This window comes from Corvus hawaiiensis, chromosome 4 (genome assembly GCF_020740725.1).
Source record: "Corvus hawaiiensis isolate bCorHaw1 chromosome 4, bCorHaw1.pri.cur, whole genome shotgun sequence".
Lineage (NCBI taxonomy): Eukaryota > Metazoa > Chordata > Aves > Passeriformes > Corvidae > Corvus > Corvus hawaiiensis.
Window position 1 is genome coordinate 42,685,727 of NC_063216.1, and position 24,644 is coordinate 42,710,370.

The window sequence follows — 24,644 nt, forward strand, 5'->3', positions numbered from 1 at the left end:
TCCTATCCAGCTCAGATATGTATCAGGTCATTGTCCTCTATATGTGTGTTCTTATCTGCAAACTGTAATCTCTTTCTGAGGAGAGGTATCTTGGCTCTTGTGAAAACTATTTCCAGTAGAGTCTTCCTCAACCCAGCTCTATCTTCTGTTTACTCCTGTGATTAAAAGTAATGGAATGTCCTATTAATGGTGCAAATGCTCTTCTGCTATCCTAATTATTCTCTTGGCCATTAATGAAAAGAAGAAAAGCAATTTGAGAGGTCAAGTAACACTGGAGGAACAAGCAGTTTCTGCTCTGTGTTTGTATTCTCTGTTTTCATTAAATATTTCAGGTGCAACTCTGCAGAGCAATAAACACATAGGAAAAAACCAATGTGAAGTATATGAGAATCTGAAAATAACACTGGTAAAATAATAATGAAAGAAGGTTATAGGAGAAAAATATGCCAATAAAAAAATGTAACTGTACTTCTGTTACATTTTTATCCAACTTTTCTTATATTTTATTTGAAAAGTGAAGTTTATGTACCGAGATAGATGGGATAGATGACAAAGACCCTTACAGCTATTTTAAGCAGGTCATTGTGGCTGCTTTGCCCATACAGAGAACTCAAGCTATCACAGCACAAAAAAAAGAATAAAAGGAGGTTTTCTGCCATGTAAAGCAGCCCACAGGAGTGCAATATCTCTATGCTGCCTGCTAGGTACCCACCAAGGTGCTCATCAGTACCACAGGCAAAACAGACATTTGGGGAATAAATCTGGGGAAAATCAATTTAATGTATTGACAATTAATCACAGTAGGATAACAAGAAAAAAAATCTAAAACCCACCACATTCCCCACATTCCTCCCTATTTCCCAGGCTCAACTTCACTCCCAAGTGGCACAAGAGAATAGGAAATGGGTTGCAGTCAGTTTGTTTTTTCTCTGCTTTTCTTCCTTCTCATGCTCATGCTTTGTGTCATGCAGTGGTTACCTATGTGCCCCTGTGCACTGCACCTGTCTTAAAGGCAAATGACCAGAAAATCAATGAGAGCTGGAGGCAGCTTGAGAGCTGGCTGACCTCAAGTGCCTGCATGGTGCCATGGGGCTGTGCAACATGGACCCATCTCACCAGAGCAAATGATGTACACTGGCAGGGCATAGGGCAGGGATGATATGCTGCCTGAAATTGCTCCCAGAGAATAGCCACTGCTCACCAGTAGAAGAACAATTTTGAAAGACAAAGACTTCTGAAAAAATTCCAAAGGTTTACACAACATAGAATTGAGATAGCTTTTGAGAAATGATTTTTATTTTGTGGTTTCACACTGAAAGTCAAGAGATTTCACAGCCTGATATGAAGTCCTATGCTGCTCCTTTTCTTTGACCAGCTTCTTCTTATTTGTTTATTTTTAGCCTTTTCTCTCTTTATAAAGAAGAATCACTAATGCATTTATAAACTCTAGATGTGAGGTCTCTTCAGTAATCAGTGTATGTAATGCAATTCTCTTAGGTAATCTTTGGATTGCTCTTAATGAGAGGGTCTGAGGTAAAGAAAGGATGATGCTGGAGGGTATTTTAAAAAGGGAACTCTTTGACCTAGGACTTCGATTAGATGCTGTACTGAGGCAGATGCCTTTGTTCAACACCCAGAAAACTAAGTTATTGCCTTTAGCTAACAATAATTGTACAAAAATGTATTTACAAGTGAATGAATACTTACAATGGCAATTGAACACTAACACTCATTTTTCTCTGAGGCAATTAAAATATCTCATTTTACTCCAGGTCATCTCTTTGTCCCAGTAAATGAATAATTACTCCAGATAGTTTCTTAGGAAAGTGCAATAAAAAAAAAAGAAAGAAAAATGTATTATTGAACAACTGCCAAAAATTTGGAAATGTAGCCAACTTTTAACATTTTCTAAAGGATTGAAAGATCAAACCTGATTTAGTAGCACATTGCTTCATCTCACAAGGGTTTTCATTCACTCATTTAGAGACTGGACAGAAAGAGACCTTAACAATTTCCAGTATCAAGAGTAAAGTGCATTCCTAAAGGTGGAAGGCCAGATGATATGAAATGTAAAGGCCAGTTAACACTTCTGTGTCTAAGCTTTCCCACACATCACAACTGAACACTTGGGGTAGGTGATCTTGCAGAAGAAGGAATTTCAAGCATGTTTTGAAGGAAGAATGAAGGTGTTTGACTAATAACATGGAGTATCCTTCATCTTTGAGGTATTTTGTAGGTCTTCAACTTCCCTTCATTTCCTGTAAATCTGTGGGACTTCCTCACTAAAGTTACAAGGCAGACTCTCAGGGAAGATGAAGAGCCCTGTGGGACTTCTCACTCGGTTCTAATCATTCTCTTGCAAATGCTTTGTTCATTGACCAATTCCTTTCAGAACTATTTTGTGAGCAGCCCCGAGTATGCTTTCCAAAGTTTAGAACACTGAAGTATTTTCCCCCCGTTTAGTATTGCTTATTTATGTGAAATAAAAGTTTTGTCATAATTTTATAGCACTATTTGAGATTTATGGTATTTATTCTTTTTCTTGCCTGTTATTGCAGGATGATTGAAAATTACTTATGAAACATTTTCCCCAAAGAACACTGAGCTTGATTTTTTTTTCCCCCTTGGTAGGAAACAATCAACCTTGGAATAATACTCCTACTGGAGCAACACAGAAGTCAAACAAGTCTTTAACATTTCCTGGTCTGAGATTAATACTTGGTTTTAGATCAATATAAATACTTATATCTTCTTGAATGAGCACCATGATACTGTACGAAGTAAGTAAAATGCACTGTAGGAGAAGTTAATTGATTGGCTGATGGACTGGGAGCATTGTTTAGCTAAAGCACCTCTCTCTATATGACTCAACGGTAGCTTATATTATGAAGGAGATTTCAACCTGCCCAAATACGGTGTAGAAAGTGCTGGTAATGAAAAGTTTTCTTTTTGAACAATATCACAGTTAAATTCTTAGGTGCAACTCAATAAATTATAGAATATTTTTAAATAATGTTTTTTTACTTTTTGCCTTTTTTCTGACCAAAAAACAAAAAAAAGCTTGATGTGAGATCTTCTCTTGAGAGAGAATTTTTCACTTTCAATAAAATCCCAGATCAGGATGTGTAACAAAGGATTGTCTCTTTCCTGAGGATCTTGTAGACTAAAAGTAGACAGTTTTGTGGAAAGCAGCCTGATAAAAAGAAATTACGAGGTGAGTCTCTATGCTAATGTAAATTTTACCTCTCCTTTGTGTACATGACTAGAATAAGTAAAAAGAAGCAAATGGATTTATGGATTAAAATTAGTAAAGTTTTTACTTGTTTTATATTCAGGACAGTAAGGTAAACTACATTATTTGTTCAGTGTGGTTATAAGAATCAGTATATTTTTTGTAAAAGACCAATTAAACCAAATAGTTTCATTTGCCCTCAGCAATGGCTGTAATGAACAATAATAAAGTAGGTTGAGTTTGCTGTATTTGGCTTTGGTTGATTTTTTTGTAGGCTTTTTTTTAATTCACATTTGTCACTTTGTGACAAATGGCTTTGCTTGAATAGCTTGCCTTGTTTGGTTTGATTGGTGTCCAGACTAAGTACATTAGGAAGTGATGATACTTATCTATGTGGTTCACATGCTAATTAAATTGACTTTAGCAAAGCATACAAATGTCTCACATTATTTTCTTTTCTTTTACCTTGTGTCAGTACATTTCTGTAATAAATCAGAAAATCTTTATTCAGCAGGCGGATAGTATTTGAGAAGTGCAAAAGATGCATTCATTTTGACAGTTTTTACTTTTTTCAGAGACTAGCTTGCAAAGGCAGAGAAGTATTGTTGCAGTGGGGATCCTGCAACACGCATATATCAAACCAGGAGTCCCGTGGAAAGGAAATATATATGGACAGACAGATTCTTGATAGCTGTTTCAGAGATGTTTATTTCTCCAGCCGCATGGCCGGGGCTCTGCTCAGGAACTGTCCCAGTCACGGGACCAAGGGTCCTTCTGCCCGCGCAGGGAACACAAACCAACCAATGGGAACGAGGCTGAGCAGGGGCAGGGGAACCCCGTGTCTGTGCCCTCAGGGCCCCTCTCCCAGGGCTACACGGCGGGGGAGGGACCCCAACAAAGTATCAGAAAAGAAAAGCTTTCCTAAGCCAATTTCTTTGGTTTGTACATCATGAAAAGAAAAGATAAACTGATGGGTTGCTTATTCATAAATTGAAAAGGTAGATTTATATGACAGCTTAAATGAGGTCTGGCAAAATACACTTTTAAGCTTGGGTTTGTATTTTGTGAGAGCTGTTTGACTAATCAAACAGAGGTGGCTGCATAAAGAATAATTCATGGATGCAGTGCCTGTGAAGAATCAGGTTGTAAATACCTGCAGCAGAACTCCAGTGACACAATAATTAGCAGCTGGCATTGGCTGGCTGATGATGTCACCATTGCTCTGATGTGTAATTATAACATGACCTATTGATGAAGTTGTTGGTGTGTAATATTTCCCCTCTCCAGTGGTATGCACTCTTTTACACAAACGAAGGAGAGGGGATGGCCCTTTCACCCATTTATCCCAGCCCAGTAACCCCTGGCTGCACCTCCCTTTGCCTCTTAACACCCTTCATCATCCTACATTCTCCTTTTCTTCTTTTATTCACCACGATCTTCCTTCCAGCCTCCTGCTAACACCATCAAGGGAGTTGTCATTTTTGCTGTTCCCACAAATTATGAGTATGGTGCCCACAGGCAAGGCCAGAGCTCTGCTAGACACAGTCCCTCCTCATATGTCCTGTGAGTGAGTGGACAAAACAGCACTGCACCTTCAGACTGTCCTGAATAGTACAGAGGTGACAGGTCATAAGGAAGGCAGTCTGGCCCCCTGTTTACTTGAGGGACAGCCCTCTGGGGCTGTGGTTCTCTGAGTGACTCTGACAGCAGTGGTACATACAAAAGCTAATCAACTGCTGATTACTTTCAGATACAAACCTTTATCACTGAAACCCTAGCTGTTATCAGAAAGATACTGGTAGTCTTAGAGTCAGAAGAAAATCTCTCATCAGAGCTGGGAGTGAGAACAGGGAGGAAAGAGGGAGAGGACATGCATCCTCCAACAAGGCAGCATGCATCCTAAATCCAGCAGATATAGATCAAGTAGCTGCAGAAAATGTGGTAGAGATTAGGACAGACAGCACATTTTTCAGGGAATTGGCTAATCTAGACCTTTTTCATTTAAAAACAAAACCAAAAGCACCATCAACCAACCAACATAACCATTCCAACACAGCTACTCCAGAAAAATACAAACAAAAAACAAGAGAAAGATGGAGGTTTTTTTCCCTCATGCTGTGCATGTGAAGCAGAAAAAAATTCTCTTGTCCCATTCTGGAAGACCACATTACACTAGTGACTGATTGGCTCTGCCTATTGCCTCCTGTCTTGCAGTACACTCCCATCATCACAGAGGTGTCCTCTAAGGATGCTGGTCAACACCTCTGTGCTGCCAGAAAGTTGCAGTAGATTTGGTGAGAGTCCTTGTTTTCTCCAGTAGAAGTGAACTAGACCAGGCACTGGTTTACAGGAACCAGAAGATGGATTACTCTATCTTTACCCAGAATTAAAAACAGCTCAGGAGTCATGTCCCCTAATACAAAAGGAAAAATTTGGAAAAGTTATTTTTGTAAATAAAGAGGGATAAAAACAGTCATAAAAATTGTTTTCATTTCAAAAGGTACTTGTATGTATTTATCTTTATATGTTCACAGAACTAAGTGCAGACTCCAAATTGTTCAGATGCAATTTGAAACAGGTCTCCAGGGAATGCAACACTGGAGGTTGTATATAACTGTTTTATATGAATGGAATAAAAGTTCAGAGACATCTTTGCTTCTGTAGAAAGCCACACATAGGGAGGCACATGGCTACAGCGTGTTGCAAAGATGAGCCCTAACAGGTTGTTAAGAAATCTTGCTGGGATTCCTTATAGTTATGAAAGTCTGTGGGCCAGGAAGAGCTTCATGGTTCCTCTTGGGACATGGATTTACAGATGTGTGTCTGTAGGCATAGCCAAGTGCATGCTACAGGACTTAAACATTCTTCTATTCACCGGGCTGAGGTGAGGTGAGGGAGAACAGTTACTCCCTCCTTCTCTATCTGCCCAGTAACATCTCTGGTTAATCAGCCCAAAATACCCTCAATCAGAATTTCTTTGGGTGCAAAGCAGAAGTTACTGGTCAAAAGTCTGTTGACTCTATTTTTGTTGTTGTTTTGTAATGAACCACATTGCTAACTTTACTTGTAACTGATGTGGAAGAGCACAATATTAGCTCTCTAACAGACTCATGGTAATTTGTGAACCAGTAATTTCCTTCCTCCAAATCTCAGAGGTGTTTATACAGCAGTGAATTGCTCATTTGTGCTGTAGGAATTTTATTCAAGGTAGTGTCCTGGTTGTTATCTCCTCAATGATGTCTTCTATAGGTGTTTGGATTTGTATTACTGCTGGTTAGTCAGTGATGTGTGTTCATTTAGGAGTGTAAATATTGGACAGCATTTTGCATTGTAATCACACAGCACTCTGGGACTGAACTCACAGTTTGTCACTCCCAAAGTGAGAAAGCTATCCACAGAGCCAAAATAACACATGGGAAAATAGCATTTTTATAAAGCAGCCAGAGTGGTATTTCTTTGTTTGGCACATCTGTTTCTTAATGACTGAGACTCAGGTGTGTATTTATGTTTGGAAAGGAATGTTAGTAGCAAAGAGAGAAGAAAGGAAACTTTCTGTTGTCAAACATTCTGGTGCTTATAGAGAAGAACATTTCCAGTAATAACAAGCCAGGGAAACACATTATAGCAGGTCCTTGTTTAAAGGTTTTGGAGGGATAGGAGACTTGCTTTCTGTGTTGCGCCATATCAGTAAGTACTTGCAGATAAGGAAGGCAGCAAAACCTCTTCAATCTTCAAGGAAAGGGTAAAATTTGTGATTCAGAAACATTTAGAGAACTGAGTGCAACTTCCATTCGCAGTGGGCAGTGCTGAAGTGCATAGAGGGTCTCTCTGACATCGGTGTGTATGGAAATGTCACTCCTGGTAACATGGGGCAGTAGCTAACTATAGGGACTTGCTTCTTTAGTCTTACACACAAAATTAACCTCTGTCTAATTATGATTCTAGCAATGAAATTTTTGCTAATCATTATCTTTCACTTTCTTTCTGTGATTTGGAAGACTTGTAGGGATTTTCTGAGAAGGTTTGTTTTATTGTTTATATCATCTTACAAAGGATCATAAGGAAGAGGTGGTGGGACCAGAAGACACTACCTGGCTGCTGAAGAGTAACCTGTATTTCCACAGAAGCTGTGGGATCCAGAGACTGTGGTACAGGAGCTTCCCAGACAGGGATCAATCTTCCCCTGAAAGCAGCAATGCTGTGACAGTGTCTGAAAGTCTGAACCAAGTCTATTTAAATTGGATAATCTAATTAAGTAGTCATAAAACCAAATATTAACAAGAACTGGAGGAGCTGATGTCTGAAGGATGGGTTTGAGAGTCACAGCCACCGCAGGCTGAGGATTTGCTTCCATTTTCTTTCCTGGCTTTAGCTCAGCCAGTGCCTGTGTGTACTAGAGGAACGAGCCCACAGTCCAGGTGTGAGAGGGACCTCTCATCTGCTGAGATGCTCATGGTTGAATAACTGAGCTACAGGCAGGCCTCCTACTTGCATGAGCCACTGAGCTGCAAAATCAGAGAGTGTCTGCACAAACGAGTACATGATTGCATCTGACTCTTGTACCCAGCATGGAGGAGTGCATATTGCCATTCTGTGGGTTAAATGATATCTAAGCCCAAGACTTAACAATAACACAATTCAAGTGTTTGCATATACATTTTTATGGCACTAGTACATTATTCCAACAGTTTAGTGCTGTGGCTAGCAAAAATGAATAATGAATTTTGTGGGGATTAGTTTTAAATTGACAGAAAACATGGTTTCCCAAAATATCTAATGTTTTTTTGCTCTATAATAAAATTTTAAAATGTACTCTTTCTATTTACAGAATCACAGAATAAGATGAGTTGGGAGGGACCCTCAAGGATCATCAAGTCCAACTTGTGATCCTGCACAGGACCATCCCCAAGAACCACTCCATGTGCCTGAGAGTGGCACAAGAAATGCTTCTTGAGCTCTGTCAGGCTTGGTGCTCTGATCACATTACTGGGAAGCCTGTTCCAGTGCCCAACCACCCTCTGGGTGAAGAAACTTTCTCTAATATCTAGCCTAAACCTCCCCAACACAAATTCAGGCCCTTGGGTCTTTAAAGATTCCTTTTTAAAACTAATGTTATTGTTATTATCTCTGCCTCAATATTTTTGCAGTTAATGCAAAAATGAGAATTTTTGCTTATTTATCTTGTCTGTTTAAAATGCTTTCCTACTTCTATGAAAAAATTATAGTTCGAGATAAATAATATACTTTTCTAGAGTTAGGAAAACCCTCCAATTATCAAACCTAAATGAACTTTGTGGAGATTTTAAAGATAAAGTAAAATAAGTAGGACTAATCTGAAAAACATCATGGCTTTTAATAAGGACAAAATAAGTTTATGCAGGGTAAGAGCTAAGATTTCCAATATATCTACTCTGCTTCTCCCCCTTTCCTTTTTCTTTTCTTTTTTTTCCCCTCCTTCTTCACTTTGGGACTATCATTTGCCAGAAGAAGTGATTACCAGAGATAAAAAACCGGTTTTGTCCTGTATTTCAAGTTCTTGTCAGCACAGAGGTCTGGAATGTTAATTACAGAACTCAACTATCTCAAGTTAAAATTCTATTAACCACATAGGAAAGAAATGGAGTTGTCAAGGTAAAATGAGCTAGGCAAAGTGAAGGGTGGATGGGCTACGGTGATAGGAGGGATACAGAGAGTAATGGGTGAGTGCTTTAATATTTAATTGTGTATTTTGTATGAATGTATTTTTATACCCATTTGATGATTTTCTGAATGTTGAAAAGAGTAGTATGCTGCATCCATATTTTTAAGAAAAAATTGATTTAACTGTTAAACAGTACTGCAACAAATTTCATATATCTGTGAAATTAGAATACTTACCACTATCCAAGTAGTCTGATTGTTGCTTTTTGCTTGTCTAATGTGTCTCACATCTCTTAGTTATATTTGGATACATATTTAAGTCACTGGTTGTGCCAAATGAGTTGTTTGCTAGTGACATTGCTCCACTTATTTCTTTAATCTTTTTCTAACTAAAAAGGAAAATAATTAAACAGATGTTTTACTGTCTCTGATGATTACACTGAAAAATCTACAATGTTTCTAACATAAACAACTTTGTAAATGATATTTTTATTAAGATAATGCTTGGCTGACTACTAATAAATTTCAAATTTATTGGTAACTTTTATGTGTATTAAGCAACGATTAGACCTAAGAATTTTTTTCCTTTTATTGAAAGAAAATGAAGCAGCAAGGAAGAAGAAATATTATTGTTGTGGGCCTACAGCTTTCAGTTTAGCCTGTAAATGTGGCTTAGGGCCACGAGAATTGATGCCATTATGGAATTGAAGGTCATCGTTTCTGGAAGTAGATTCTTACAAGATAAGGAAAAGAGGCACGTGGCAATACTTTATTCTGTCAAGCTTTGAACTGCTGATGAGACAAAATGTATTATTTTCAAAAACCACCTAATTGATCTACAAGCTGTTTTTCTGAAGTTAATGGAACTGTATTTCAGTGAACATTGATGGAAATGTGGTTGTCTGATCTATTCAATGTTTTTATAAGTCCTATTTTTAAATGCTTTGTAAATTCATCTTTAAAGTTCTGAAGTCACAAACTTCAGAATGCATTAAGAATCTCCCCTTCCTTAATTCCATAGGACAAATTTTATTAGATATTATTTTTAAAATTCTCTAAAATGATTGGAACGGAGTTATTGTTTTGACATATTTAACAGCAGTACTCTTCCAAAAAACTTATTAAGTAAGTGTTTCAGTAAAAATAGACCGTGATTTTGAGAATGATTTTTAGTATGCAGGAAATTGATCTGATCCTTGGAATACAGCTTTTACATTCTCTACTTTTCTGAATTTCTTTCTGACAATGATGGTATAATTTACCTATCTATTTTATGTGGTATGGTACATTTAGAATGGATGCATAGAAATTCAAAGAGGCATATAACATTTTCCATGAGAAGTTATCAACTCAAGCACTATTGACTGAATTTTGAAGTTACATGCTTTAGATGGTGTAAATCAAAGCAGTTACTTGCATGAAGTAAAGTTCTTGTCCTAATTAATTTCATCTCTTCATGCAGATTTTCTGTTAACAGATTTCCTGAGAGATAGCTACTTCCCTTCCATTTCCATCTGTCTGGGGATTTCAAGTGTTACCTTTCCTAGTGTCTGTAGAAAAATCAATATAGGCAATTTGTTATAAAAGGTATGACATGCATCTTATATGAGGGAGGTGTTTGCTTTCTCAGTGTAATGGAGCTTTATGGTGAACAAAATATATTTGCAATTATTCCTAAAATTTATAATATAAAATATGATATTTTGCAGGATAGCCCAAGATATTTTTGGTGAACCAACTCTAGCGTGTTAGTGCTAGATATGGTTTTAAGAAGTCAGAAAGTCTCCACAATCTTGTCTTAGTCTGCAGAAATAATTCCATTGATGTCAGTGTTAAAATAGGTATTGACTTCAGGGAGCCCAGGATTATTCCTCTTGTGTCCTTTCTATCAACACATCAATGACCTGCTAATATTAGATAGATGATTTGAATAGGTAGTCATGTCATAGGTAAAGCTGTGGAAGTTATTTATTATTAACTGGGAGTACAGTAGCATTTCATCTGACTTTAAAATCTTTAAGTTCCCCAGAAATCTTTGAAACAGGACGCAGATTTTTAACCTTCACACCAGCCTTACTGAGAAACAGAAGGCAAATGTTAAAGCCAACAAAGCTCCTCTGGAAAAAAGAAAGGGCAAAGTAAATGTGATTTCATCTAAAATCATAAGAAGCCCCTCTCTTCTGGGTAACCACTCAGTTTTTCCAGCAGCGAAGCAGATTTAAATTAGAAAAAAAAAATATTTTTCTCTCAAAACTTGCCTCTGAACTCTTGTTTCTCTTTTACATTCCAAGTGCACTCGCGTTCCACTCAAATACTCTTCTCATACCTATTGTGCACCCTTTCCTATGTACTCATTTCTCACTTCAGTGCTGTCAGGAGACAAAACTAATTTACTTCTATTTCTTTATAATTATTCCTTCCTGATTGATATTGCTTATTTTCACAATGTTCAGAATTACTTCTTTCCTCGTTTCAGCTGAGAGACACAATCAGATACTATTGATAGGAGAAATTATCTTTTTTCTTGATAGGCAAAATATGGAATCCTGAAATTCATATTTTGCCTGCCAATTAGAATTCATTCCACAAGAGGTAAAAGGTATATTTCTGAGTTTATTTGGCCCATGGCAATGGACTTCAGTAAGCAAGAAATGGAGACTGTAAGCTCATCTAATTCAGTACAGAAAATATAGGTCAGAGGGGTACAATATTATCACTGAATGTCTTTAAAAGATCTGCTTGTTAGGAGACATAGAAGGTATGAAAAGAAAAATCCCATAGGAATCACTGCCATGTCATATCATTTTACTAAAAAATATAGTATGAAATTGGCTGAATACAAAACCTGTTAAAGTCAATGGAAATGTATCCATTTAGTCCAGATCTTGGGTAAATCTTGAGTGTTATTTTGTACTTTTTCTTATACAGCAATTTGTTAGGCAAGACAAAGTATTTTGATTGTCCTTATTAATCTTTGATGCTACTTATGCAACTTGTGTAATGTTATCACACCCACCCCTGAGATGGTCTCCTATGCCATTAGCTAGAAATGAATGACTGTGGCTCTACCTGAAGAGAAAAAAAGCTGGATCTCCATCTATGTGGTCACTGATCAGAAACAGATTTCAGAAAAGACTGTGAGGGTAGAATAATAACAATGCAGCTTTGATTGTCTAAGCTTACCTTACTTTCAGTGTGTTTTGAAACATTACCTACTTACTTCTCACATCTATTTTAAAAGAATGCATTAGCTCCGAAAATAATAGTGTCATTTGGCAAGAGACAGATGCAGCTTCAGGAATTGAAATACAACTGAAGGAGTGCTGGGAGACACATCTAGCACTGGTCACCATGGCGAGGAGACGTGGTCTGTCTTACATTTCTGTCTGCAGCTTACAACCATTACAGACAACTCAGAAAACCCTTGCTTTTCCCCACCAGGAAGAAGTTCTGTCAGTAAAGACGTTCAAAGTGAGCTACATGTAGTCTAGACAGACCCACTGCCTCTGTGTGGGATTTAGTACAAGTAGGGTTTTGGTCAGCCAGGAGTTAAGCAGCTCACCTTCTCCTGAGGATCATGTCTGCAGTGCTGAGGGATAAAGTTGCCTCTTACTTTCCTTCCTTCCTGGACTCTTCTCTGAGGATATCAAGAAAGTGCCTAAACTCACTCGGGAACTTTTTTTCATAGAAAACTACCAGTGCTTATTTGAGTGCTGTTGTCTCTTGCAACTATCCTATTATTTGTGTAACACCCTAGGAGAGATAAAGCATTCATCTAAAGATGTGGGATATCAAAGTCCAACTCCCTCCTCTGCTGGAGAAAATGTCAAAATTTCAGTCTAAAAACCATCATTGTATTTGTTTGTTTTCTTTCCAGAAGCATCTCATACATACTAGATTATGTGACCTACTGGAAGGGAAACCCCCATCCTTTCTGTTGCAGCAGTGCTGTGGAGCAGAAAAGTGCAGTGAGTAGAAAAATACTTGAAAAAAAAGGCTGATCAATTGCTTTAATTTTTTTCCTCTATATGTTTTGAGATCTGAGCAGTGGAGAAGTATTTCTGTGAGTACTTCTATATTAGCAATTTTATTATATGCAGGTAGATGTTCATGGCTGAAAGGGACAATCATAAGGATCTATTTCACTCCCTCTCTAATACAGGTAGTAAAAATACTCCAGTGACTCCTGAATAAAATCTACTGGCTCAGATAAAGCTAGAAAACCTCATTTAGAAAATTGAATATTTGTGCCCTGACTATTTGTACCTATGCGCTAATTTTTTTGCACTGGCTCTTCAGGTGATCTATTGAACTTTGCATCACTGGAATATATGGGCATGAAAGTTTACCATGATATCAAACAGCACACTGAAGCACAGACAGGTGTGACAGCATACAAATGTCTATTTCCTGGCAGTTGGACAGATTTTTTTTCTTTTTAAAAAATGATTCGTATAACACTTTCATTACCCCAGATCTAAGCAAATGTGGGTATTAAAGCCAGTATCTCAAGATTTATATATCAATGTACGGAAAAGTGCTGTCAGGCTCAGACAGCTGGGAACATTAATAGCAAAGGAAAACATTTTGGCTGGATTTTTATAATATCTCTACTAGAAAACTTAAAATATTGCTATTAATTTGCTATTTTTAAAATCAAGTTATTTCAGCTAAGATTTGTATTTATCTGTTATGCCTGAAAATAGCAAAAAGGGTACCAAGTCTGTCCTTTTATGCCTCTTAAAAGTCAAGTCAGTTTAGAGAATTACAAAAGATTCAGGTTTTCCTGCCTTGTGGTGAAGAAGCTGAAGAAGCAAGTTCACATGTCTTGACTATACTGTTGTAAAACCTCATCTCAGGTCAGAGACGGGATTAAGAAAAACATGATTCTCAATAAAAACAGTCACCTGAGCTCACCTCTGCTGCTCCTGGAATTTGAAAAATCATCTCTGCTGAGGTGATTGTGCTCAAAGGACATATTAATGCAACCTGCATCATTATGCACAGTTTCTTCTTCAGTCTATTATCTTCCAAGGCCCCTTTTTCTGAGAAAAAGTCTAAACTTTGTTCACCATCAGTGAATAAGACATACAGCTACAGAAGCACATGGGAACAAAAGGGAATGATTAACAGCTTTCAAGCAGAGATGAGTGATACATCTTTCAAACTGAAAGAGGGTAAAAGAAATAGCATTTGGGACACAATTTGGGACACCAGCAGGAGTCCCTGTTTCTAGGAAATGATATTCAGTCTTGTTAAAATACTTATGATTAGCATAGTTTTTAATTTAATTTTCATTTGTGGAAGGGTTACACTATGTTTGCTGTTGTACTCGGTTAAGTGAGAGGCAATATCTTTATTAATAGGGTTTCAAAGGAATGAACTGCTTGCATTTTGTAGGAGTATGACATTGATTTCATGTGGCCAGCCTAATATATGAAAACAGCTGAGCTATACTAGAAAGCACTAGAAAGGCTACTGATCTTAATTCTAGCTGTCAGTCTTGTAATTCAAAAAATAGTTTGGCTAGTCTGTGAAGACTTGGAGACTTTTCCACTCCTCAGTTCAATGGGACAATAGGCAGGAAAACCACAGCTGTCTCAGGTGACCTGTGCCTGACTGCTGCAGTGCTTCCCAGATGCTTCAGCCATCGCACCCACGGCAAGGCTCTGACTGAAAGGTGCTGTGGCTTTCTGGCCCACCTACTGAGGTGTCTTCTATGCAAATGAGAGCAAGGGTGAAGCATGATTGGAAGTCACCAGGGAGTGGTGGTGTTAAGTGCCATCCTCTCCCTTTAGACATAACCAGTGAAACCTGGAGAAACCCAAAAGCTGTCAGGCATGAGGAAAGGAGTGTTTGACTTTGTGAATGACAGATAAACCTTCCCAGCTGTTTTCTGGTCAGTTTGTTTCCACTGCACATAGACACTTCCCCAGCTGGTATTTTCTTCTTTAATTCCCTCACTGAAGATGTGTACATTGGAACCTGATACTTCATGTGTATGTGAGGGAGAGCTCTGCTGCACCACAGGCACCATAAATAACTACTCCCATCAGAGGTGAGGCATATTGCTGGTGCGGCTCATAATGTTAATACTGAGTGTTAATATCCTGCCCTTTATCTTAATTAGTGTTGCTTTCAATTAGAAGTAAGACATTCACTTTGGAATAAAAGAACTGACCCACACCTCTTCCCTAAATTTGAATTATCCCCACAATTAAGTGCTAAGTATCTGTCTTGACACTTACAGACCCTTATCACCATCATGTCTGAGTGACTGGAAATGAACTGCAGCATTCATTCACCCACCCATTCCATAAATATTTCATATCAGACATTAAAGATGTCTTCTGTGATGCATTTCAGGACAGCATTTTATGTGCTTTACAAAGGACTGACAAATTTCCCTTATAACCTAACACCGTCCTTTTACTCACTTTTGGATCTTTAACAAGTTTCAGACATTGATAATTTTGTGATACTGAATTCTTAGAAAGTTATTTACATCCCCATAGACTACCCTGCATTTGTACCTTTAGTACTGACTCTGCTTGAGTTTACAGTGAAAGGGTCACAATAACTGGAGAAAAAAAATAGACAGATTTTTTGAAACAAAATTTTTCTGGTTTATGTGTGTAGTGCAACATATAATACGTGTTTGGTTTTCTGTATGTCTGTGGACATAAAACATACTAAAATAGGAGCTAGACTATTTGAACACCTTATCCAAAAGGGCCTTTACTTTGAATCTGAATTTCTCTGTCCACTCCTATTCTGATATTAGCATGTTGACTCTGTAATCTGAAGGCTTTTGGCCTTTAATTTTCTCTATGCCATCTGACTGTATGATGGTGGGTTTGGGGTCCCTCAACAATTTACTGGCACATCCTTTAAATAAGTTCTTAATGCAACAATAATTTACTAAAAAGCAACTATTTTTAGAGTAGGAAAAGTCTGTAGTGATCTGGGGTAACTGTCCTGTTAGGCTGAGGTAATGAGCTTCTGAAGCCCTGAGGTATCTTTCTGGTGATTTTAGAAACCATAAGCACTTTACTGTAAAAATTAAGTTTTGTTTGTTCTTCCTGATTTCGATAACTTGAGTGCTGAAAAATTGCATCGCATCCCACAATTTCAGAGGAGGTATGGAAAATGATGCAATTGTGAGATATTATTCAAACATCTGAGCAGTTGGAAAACTGTGGAAACTGTAGGGCAACAGTGAATTCACAGGTTGGATTACGTGGATCTTAATCAGACTCACAACTGGGAAGAATGGAGGTTATCTACTCAACAACCTAGTTGACAAACCTTCCAGCAACTTCCAAGAAACTTTTCAGGAGTTCAGATGTTTGGGCCAGAGCAGTGATGACAGAAGCACCACTGTGGGACTGTGAGTAGTAAATCCCAATCTGTTTGACTTCATTCTACTGCTTTGTGTTACTAGAGGACCCAGTGAGTTAGAAACCTTTGGAAATGCTGTTTACCTTTCCCCTTGACAAAGAGTAAAGAACTGTCAGTAACAGAAAGTGACACAAATGAGCCACTTCTGCACGTGCCTGTGCCATAACCCAAAGGAAGGATGTTTTCTGATCTCTTTTTGATGCTTTATTGTTATTATTATTTTTTGAACAACGGAAGGCAAAAGGGTTGGATGTACAAGTATGGTGTGAAAGTGTGTTATTTTCACAGTTTCAGGAACCTCACCTTAGGTCTGACATGGCCAGAGGAGTTTGGTTTCTCATATGCTCCATGAACATAGGAGGTGTCTTTACCCACAGAGATGAGCATACATATACAGAAGGGTGTGTGGGAATTGTGGAAGTTATTCTGTACAGTAATTCCCTTCTTGTGCTATAGCATGTACAATAAAACATACGGTAAGGATTGTAACATGGTTTTATTTGAAGGTAACAAGGGAATACTGAAAAAAGTGTAACTGCAGACTTACAGATGCTTCATTTCTTTGCTTCTCAAAATGATCTCTACTTCTCAATAAAACAGGTATTATTTACTGTGTTAATCACAGATTTCTTCATATGGTCTGTATGAATTACTTTAGTGATTTGAAATTGTCTTTTAGTAATGCGACTTTTTTTTTTTTTTTGTAGGAGACCAGTCTAGACTGATGCTATGGAGAATCTGAAAGCTATGTGATAGTCTCTTTATGCCTACAGTCATTTTCTTTTTGTGGAGCATAACAAAAACTAAGTGGACAAAGTTGCAGAACAACAAAAAGAATATAACTGTTTCAAAACACTTTGAATTTGGCAAGTAAAAACAGAAAAAAAACATGTAAAGTATGCCAAAAAAAAGTATTCACAACAAGCTGAGTTAGCAAAAGGCTTCCTATACTGCAGATGTTCCACTTCTGGGACAAGAAGAGAAAGTGAGTCCAAATTGATATAACAGAAGATCTTCCAGCACAGTAAAAGCCTTTGGTGAAAGGGGGGTTTGTGCAGTCACAGGCAGCTGTATTTTACTGTATTGTGCACAGTTGAAAACTATCCAGTACTGATGTGGACCTGGCAGACTCATCTGGAAACTGTTTCTGCCAACAAGATGTCTTTGGAAGGCTGAAAAAAATGAGAAACTAAATTCTTCACAGCTTGCTGAGATAAGAGGTTCCTGGGAATTGCTGAGTGTTAGATTGCTGCCCTAAACCCCTCAATTTCACGCTCTCTTTTTCTGTACTGTATATTTGTTCCAACTGGCTCCCTACCTTGAACTCTACCACATCCTGCTGGGTTAAATGTGATGGACAGTCTATATGAAAACCAATCAGTTATTTTGACAGGAGACTTAGAAAAGGTCAAGGCCACCTGTTCTCAAAAACCTGTCTGCCGAGTCTTCAGCTGTCAGAGATGAAATGTCTCTGAGGCTCTTCTTTGGACTGGGCTGTATTTTCATTTTGTCCCAGACAATCAGCAGTGAAGGCCTTCCAGTGCTTTCATCATAGTATTTATTTGATTGCTAGATTTATAAGTGGGAAATTGTGACTCAAGTACACTGGCTGCGTAGTGTGCTGCAATACCTCCATATGAAGGAAGACAATTCAATTTGATATTCATGTGATGTACTCTCTCTTTCAGTGGTAAAGCTCTGCTGGCACGCAAAAGTGCTATTGTGAAACAATGCTTCCAGAGCTTATCTAATATACGACTGATACATGGTTAAAGGATTATGTGGGCCACAGTCTTGAAGGATACTTAATATATAATTTTTCATTTACAAACAGACCAAAATGAGGCTTAAAGTTAATTTCATTAAAATAAGGTTTACGCTTAATATGCAAGGAGATGAACGTAACTTTATTTAAAGAATATATTTTTCACCTTCTCCGAAATGTAAAGGAAAAAAATATGTATTAAATTTAGAGCCCATAACAATATGTCCTAATTTCACGTCAAAGCTTATTTCAACCTTTATGAGTTTTAAAGGATCCAGGTTTCAAGCACAGATGTTCGATCTAGATGCTTAATTTAATGAAGCTACTTAATAACATTTAACTTCAACTACCCTCATTTCTTGAGGTTTCTAATTCAGCATTGCATTATTCAGGAAGAAGCACAAATCAGATTATAGTTGCAGAGAAAGAGAAGGAGAGAACGAGAAATAATTTCCAGTTCTGTATTTTACAGAGATTTTGACAAGTGGCATATTCTGTACCACTGATGAATTTTTATATTTCAAGGTTTCTGAGAAGCCATTAATTCAGTTCAGTCTTGTGACCTAAGATTACATTAGGAAATATAAGGGAGATCTAATTTGGTAGTTTTCCAACATTTCAGGTGATGAAGAGTTTCCAGAAAAGTTCAAATTCTTACAGCTGTCAAATTATTTTCATTTTTGATATATCCATGTAGAGCATGTGAAAAAATTGACCAAAGTTACTTCTGAGGACTTGGTCTAAATTGTGCTAGAGAAAATCAATGTCAAAATGAAACAGTAGGACAGAATAGACTACTATCATCTTATTAAAAGGTTGCATACATTTTACTTGAGCTTTGCTGATCTTTTTCTTTTGAAGGACATGTGTTAGCAGCTATACATGATCATTTGAAATAGTCAAAGCTGGTATGTGAAGAATGATATATTTATTCAATGTTCTATTGAAATACCCTGAGAATTGCTTAGTCAGGATGGTTGTCACCACAGCTACTAACTGGGAATGAGTCCAATTCCGTAGTTCATAAATTCAAAATTCTTAATACAATATTAATTGTGGTCATTATATCAGATCATTATTGAACCCATAGGCAACACTTCTTAATCAAGAAGTTCAAACAAGGAACCTGGGAAAATGATCTAATCATGACTCCCTAACTTCATGTTGTCTTATTGGAACATAGATCATTCAAAGAACTTCCAGGCTTTTCTAATTTATTGAAACCATTAAAGAATGGCACCAGTGATACAATTGCAGCATATACATATGGGAAGAATGGTAGTAGGTACCAATCCACTAGTTTAATTAGGAAAATGATACCTAACTTACAATTTGTTGGTGAGGCTAATTGAGTTTTGCCTAGGTAATATACCTGTATAACACAGAGGACACAGGGTATGCTTATGGTGGTGTTCAGGGGCAGACATACAAACCAAAGGATGACAGCAACTAAAATGTGTTTGTTTGTCTGAAGAGCACTTGGATGGCTTTCAGAATAGTATGGCTCTACATGATTTGGTGGGAAGAGCTCTAGGTCCTAGTACTGGCCAGGAGACAAACCCATAGAGATAGAATATAAGGAAGAACTATCATCAATACAGGTTGTCCTGTACCAGAGCCATGACTAGAGGCCTGAGTTACCTAAACAGGCCTCTGGTGCCATCCAAGACACCCTTAGGTATTGTGCCTGGCCTCTGTCTGCTTCCTCAAAGGGCCTGAACCCCTTGTAGTAATATTGTTTTTCTCATGTCTCATATTTAAGATGGGTTACCAGTAGTAATATGTTAATCCATATGAGCATGAACTTTTGTGTTGGGCAATAGCATGTTCCCTTTCAATTTTATTTCTATTGTACCCTTCTCTTCCCTAAGCCAAAGGAAATAAGACTTCAGCGAAGTCAAAATATAAAGGAATGAAAAGGATAAAGTCTTCAGGATATTTCTGATCTGCTTTCCTATTTCTCAGAAAGGAGGACCTCTGTGATTTCAAGCCGAACTTCTGTACACTCACAGAGATAGTCTAAGAGAAGATGAAAACTACCTTGAATAAGAACTTGAACCAAAACTCACTAGCTGAGGCTTCCCCACTACTAATCCTAACAGAATTATCAAGCAGCAATAATGGCTCTGAGTTATTTCTACACATAGAGCAGCATAGCATTTATCGTGTCAAATAATGCCTAGGCTGCTTGCAAACCATTAACAAAATTAACACAAGTATCCATTTCCAATCTGGTTTTTTTTTTGTTTTGTTTGTTTATGGTGCTTCTTAATAGCACCACTCTTTCCTCAATTATTCACATGCAATTCCTGTTGAAGGCAACAGGAACGAGTTAAGTATCTTGGAGCAAAATTGAATCCTAAGTGTTTAATTTATGTTCTAATGCCTTTGTTTTTTCTTTTACAGCAGTATTAATTAATTGTAGAAATACTATTAAGTGTGAAAGGATTTCATGGAAGCAATATGTTGATTGCAACCTGAATCTTCTTGGTTAAATACCCATCTATGTATTTAAATGGTGCTTCTGATATTTTTTCTTGCCTTGAGAGACTGCTAGTAGATGCTAGACTGCTAGCAAGTGAATAGGTGGTTGAAAACCTGTCTTTGTCTCAGAGGGGAAATTCTGACATTTCTGAACTTGTTTTCATTCTCAACTGGAGCAAAGATAACAATAAAAATGTATGAGAAAAGAAAACTTTAAAATAATTCAGATAGAAATATGTACGTACGATTTCATTTCAGTCAGATAAAACTAGATTCAGTGATGTGGAAGGTTGCAATATCCTATATATGTGTATGTGTGTTGTGATAGATTGCTTATACTAAAATTTAAATGAAATTAAACAAAATGAGTAAATAAAAATTATTACTTGATTGGACAAAAATTATTCTTGCATTATTGAAAGAAACTTAGAAAGCTGAAATAATTATTCCATCATTTCCTTGTGAAAAATTTCTTAGCCCTCCTGAAATGAAAGTCATGAAGAAATTATCAAGTTTCTGATCTCTCCTGACACAGACGTGAGATGCATCCCTTACAGAGTAATGCTCTGACTGCTTCAAAGGAAGGACCATTTTGGACATTAGTCCTTTTCCACAACAGGCCATTCCTTAAATTCAACCTGCGATTGCCTTCTTGAGTTTGTTTTATTTTCATATGTGTTTCACTCTATCAAAACCTAGCATATTTGGTTCAAATTTCATTCTTTTAACCAGGTGTGTGGGTGAGAAAACAATAATTAATAAGATAATTTTTTAAGATTTCATATAATTTTTGCTCTGCATTTCAGTAAAAGGAAAGCCTTCTTGAAAGCTTTTAGAAACCGTCATTGTGTTAAAAAGCCATCTCTGTTAGAATATTTAGCCTTTAAGAAGGATATTTGGTGGTCTAAAATAGTCTGGATTTTATGGCTAGGTATTACTCTATGTAATACTGTAAAACAGGGAAAGGTTTTTCTGAGCAGCCAGGAAACATGCAGGGAAAATGAAGCATGGCAAAAAAGCTGAGTTAGATATTTCAAGGACATTGAACAAATAACAAAAGAAAGGAAGAGAGATGATATGGGGCAGCAGCACGGTGGTGATGGATAGGGATGAAAATGTACCTATGGGTTTGCAATACACTGTAGCTTAGTTAGCAGCTGTTGAGCATTTGGAGGACTGATGGGAAAAATATTTGTGGAAATGCAAACAACTATGCAATCAAAACTGAGACAAAATGAAAGGGTCTTTAATGCTCAATATGTCCATAATTTAGGAAAAAAATAGCGCAGGAAATCACAGGCATGACAGCTGTAGCCAGTAAAATCAGGGGTATCATCATTTAGCTTTGGGGTACATGAGAGCCATCAATAAATTTAATAAAAAAATTGAGATAATCTTTTTCCTCATTAGAGAAGTGGGGGGTTGGGAGGGTCTTTCAATTGGCAGGGATTTTGCCTTGCTTAAAGATGAGTTTGCTAAGATGTTCCTTTGGCACAGATGACTAAGATGGAAGGGGAATGATCCTGATGACATAGGAAGTCCACACCGATTGTATTGTGTACAATCACTTGTTTCTTTCCCAACAGTTTTCCAGCATCCAGTAACTGTTTATTTTTTTCTGTATGCCAATTCTACACTAGTTTTCATGCTGAATTGTCCTCTTCAGGTATAAGTCCTTCCATTAAGCAATTAGAGTCCCAGAATATTTCCTTGTAAGTAGTTTCAAATCTTGCATAATTTTCACTTCCTGACCTTGAAGATTTTCTGTGAAGCATTACAGCTGGTGGTGGGGTCAGCGGCTCTGACCCAGGAAGAGGTGACCGGTCCGGGGAGATGGTCCCGAAAGGAATCGCCTTCCCGAGGCCCGGTGTCTTCCCTCAGCTGCTGGCAGGAGGGCCCCTGCAGAGACTGTCAGCTCTTTAGTGATTATCAGCTCGTGATTCCAGCTCAGCTCTGCAGGGCAGCCTCCAGGCCAAGCCAGACCAGAGAGAGAGACGAGAAGGCCCGTGTGGCTGGTTCTGCACGAAGGGAGCTTTATTGTGGGTCCCCTCCGGCGAAGGGGAGAGCCAGGGACGAGAACCCTCTCCCTCACAGGGGCCCATTGGGCTTGCTTTTATAGGGATACAGGGGATCGGTAAGGACCAATGGGTTACAGAGGATCTGGGGTGGGAACAGACCAATGGGTCACGAAGGATCTGCATAGTGTCTCCTGAAGGATTGCAGGTCTGTCTTTCCTCGCCGTGACCACGAAGTGCTTGCCTTTCCAGGGAGTCCTGCTGGGTGATTGCAAAATCTCTTATCTCAGCAGAGATCCCTCCAGGGCAAGGGGTGGGCATATCCCACAGAGCATAGTCTGAAGTTCAAATATAAGCCAGATTATGCCACTTAATAACTTATATATTTAGAATTTTTTAAGTTCAGTTTCTCGGGTCAGTATAATCAGGATGTTCAGGTGAACATATTTCACACCAAAGAATTCCTTTGAAATTTGTATCCCATAACACACTTCGAGGAATGTTCTGATTCTTGCTGTGAAAACCCTTTACAGTTACTAGTGCAGTGTTTTCTATCTGTCTCAAAGAGGGGGGATTTGTTTCACTTTTTATAACCATTGAGAGAAATTGGTGGGTTAGAGTGTGATTAATCTCATCTCTTTTAGTGTAGATGGATGGCCCAGGTTTCCTGTTCTGCTATAGTGACAATAGAGGGAGACCGAGGTGACCAGCACAGATGAAAGTGTTTCACTTTTGATTTAGTCAATCTTATCACAGGTTTTTGCCCATCTTGTTTTTTCCTTATCCCAATAGAGTACACTCTGTTTTCCTACAAACTTCAAAAGCCTTGAAAAAGCAGCTGTAAGCCACCTGCTCAGCTGACCAATGCACTACAACTGTAGCTTGATAAGAGTTGTAATACACTTGCCCTTGCTTCCTGTGGGTCACTGCATGCTCAGGAAATGCAGGGGCATGTTTAAAACATCTTCCTCTGGCCCATTTTAGATATCAGACTTGGGATAGGATGAAAGCTTCCCTAAAGGTCTGATTCTCTCCTTTAACTATAAAAGAAGCCTAAATCAGAAGCAGAGAGCTTAAGCTCCAGATCTAACTCCTACACCATTACTTACTAAACACTAGGATTTGCTACAGTTAGATGACAGCACAACATGAGTTTTGAAGAACAACATGTTAGGTATGAGCCTATACCTTTTTGTGTGCCTGGTCTTTACAGTGGTAGAGACTGGAGGAATATTTTGTTGAAATGGAGAATTAGAGTGATAAGATCTAGTAATTGTGAAAAATGCTGCGAATATTTTTTGTAATTTTTGTTGTTATTGCTTTTCCTGGAGAGGGGCTAAAAGTTATGATGTTTCTTGCTGGAGGGAAGCTTGGAGAACCATCTGCCCCATCTCTGTATGTCCCTCTTCAATGAGACAGTTCAAGGCAGAAGAACTTGGAATTCTTGCATTCAAGCTTGAACCTTCTGACTGTGAGCAATGACAGGACTCTTCTCTAAAGGATGTTGGAGGAGCAGAAGAATGAGTGCAGGAGGGAGTGATCAAGAAAGGAAAAAAAGATCTGATTACTCAGCCTCAGGAGGAAAACAAATTTTAAGCTTACTTTGTATTTAATGTTTAATAAAACAATGTTGTTTTGATGGATCATTTTTCTGTCTGTGCTTTTCAACATTTGGATATGTAAATGTATTTGTGTTATGTAGTCATATGTAAGATTGTATTTCCTGATAAAATATCTGTTATTCACAGGTTAGAAATTATTAATCATCTTATGTACATTTTAAAAGAGATGTCTCTGACTTGTACATGGGGAAAGCATTTCAAAAAGCAGGGAAAGAATTTCAAAATCATGTGTGTGTCAAAGACTTGGGCCCTGCAATAGGAAGTTTAAAGTTGAAATGTTCCTTTTCTGCAATTGTTAACCAAAAATATTCTACTTTGGCTTAGAGCAACCAAGAAAAATCACCTTAGAGATATAAAAATTGAAAAAAAAAGCCACGGTAGAATATTTTCATTGATCTTATTCAAATATTTTTTTCATGGTTTTGAGATGTCAGTGTTGCATCCAATGTTTCATCACTTTTCTGAGAGCAGGGTTGGGGGTTTTC

General features: G+C 37.8%; 1 long non-coding RNA gene across 1 annotated transcript in view; it reads left to right on the forward strand.

Moving 5' to 3' along the window:
- The window catches only part of LOC125324299, a 39,808-nt gene extending 21,896 nt beyond the window's left edge, over window positions 1–17,912 (forward strand). The window contains exons 2-3 of the long non-coding RNA XR_007202916.1: window positions 12,750–16,873; window positions 16,989–17,912. This is a non-coding gene — a long non-coding RNA (uncharacterized LOC125324299). The remainder of the gene's footprint in view (window positions 1–12,749; window positions 16,874–16,988) is intronic.
- The last annotated feature ends 6,732 nt before the right edge of the window (window positions 17,913–24,644 follow it).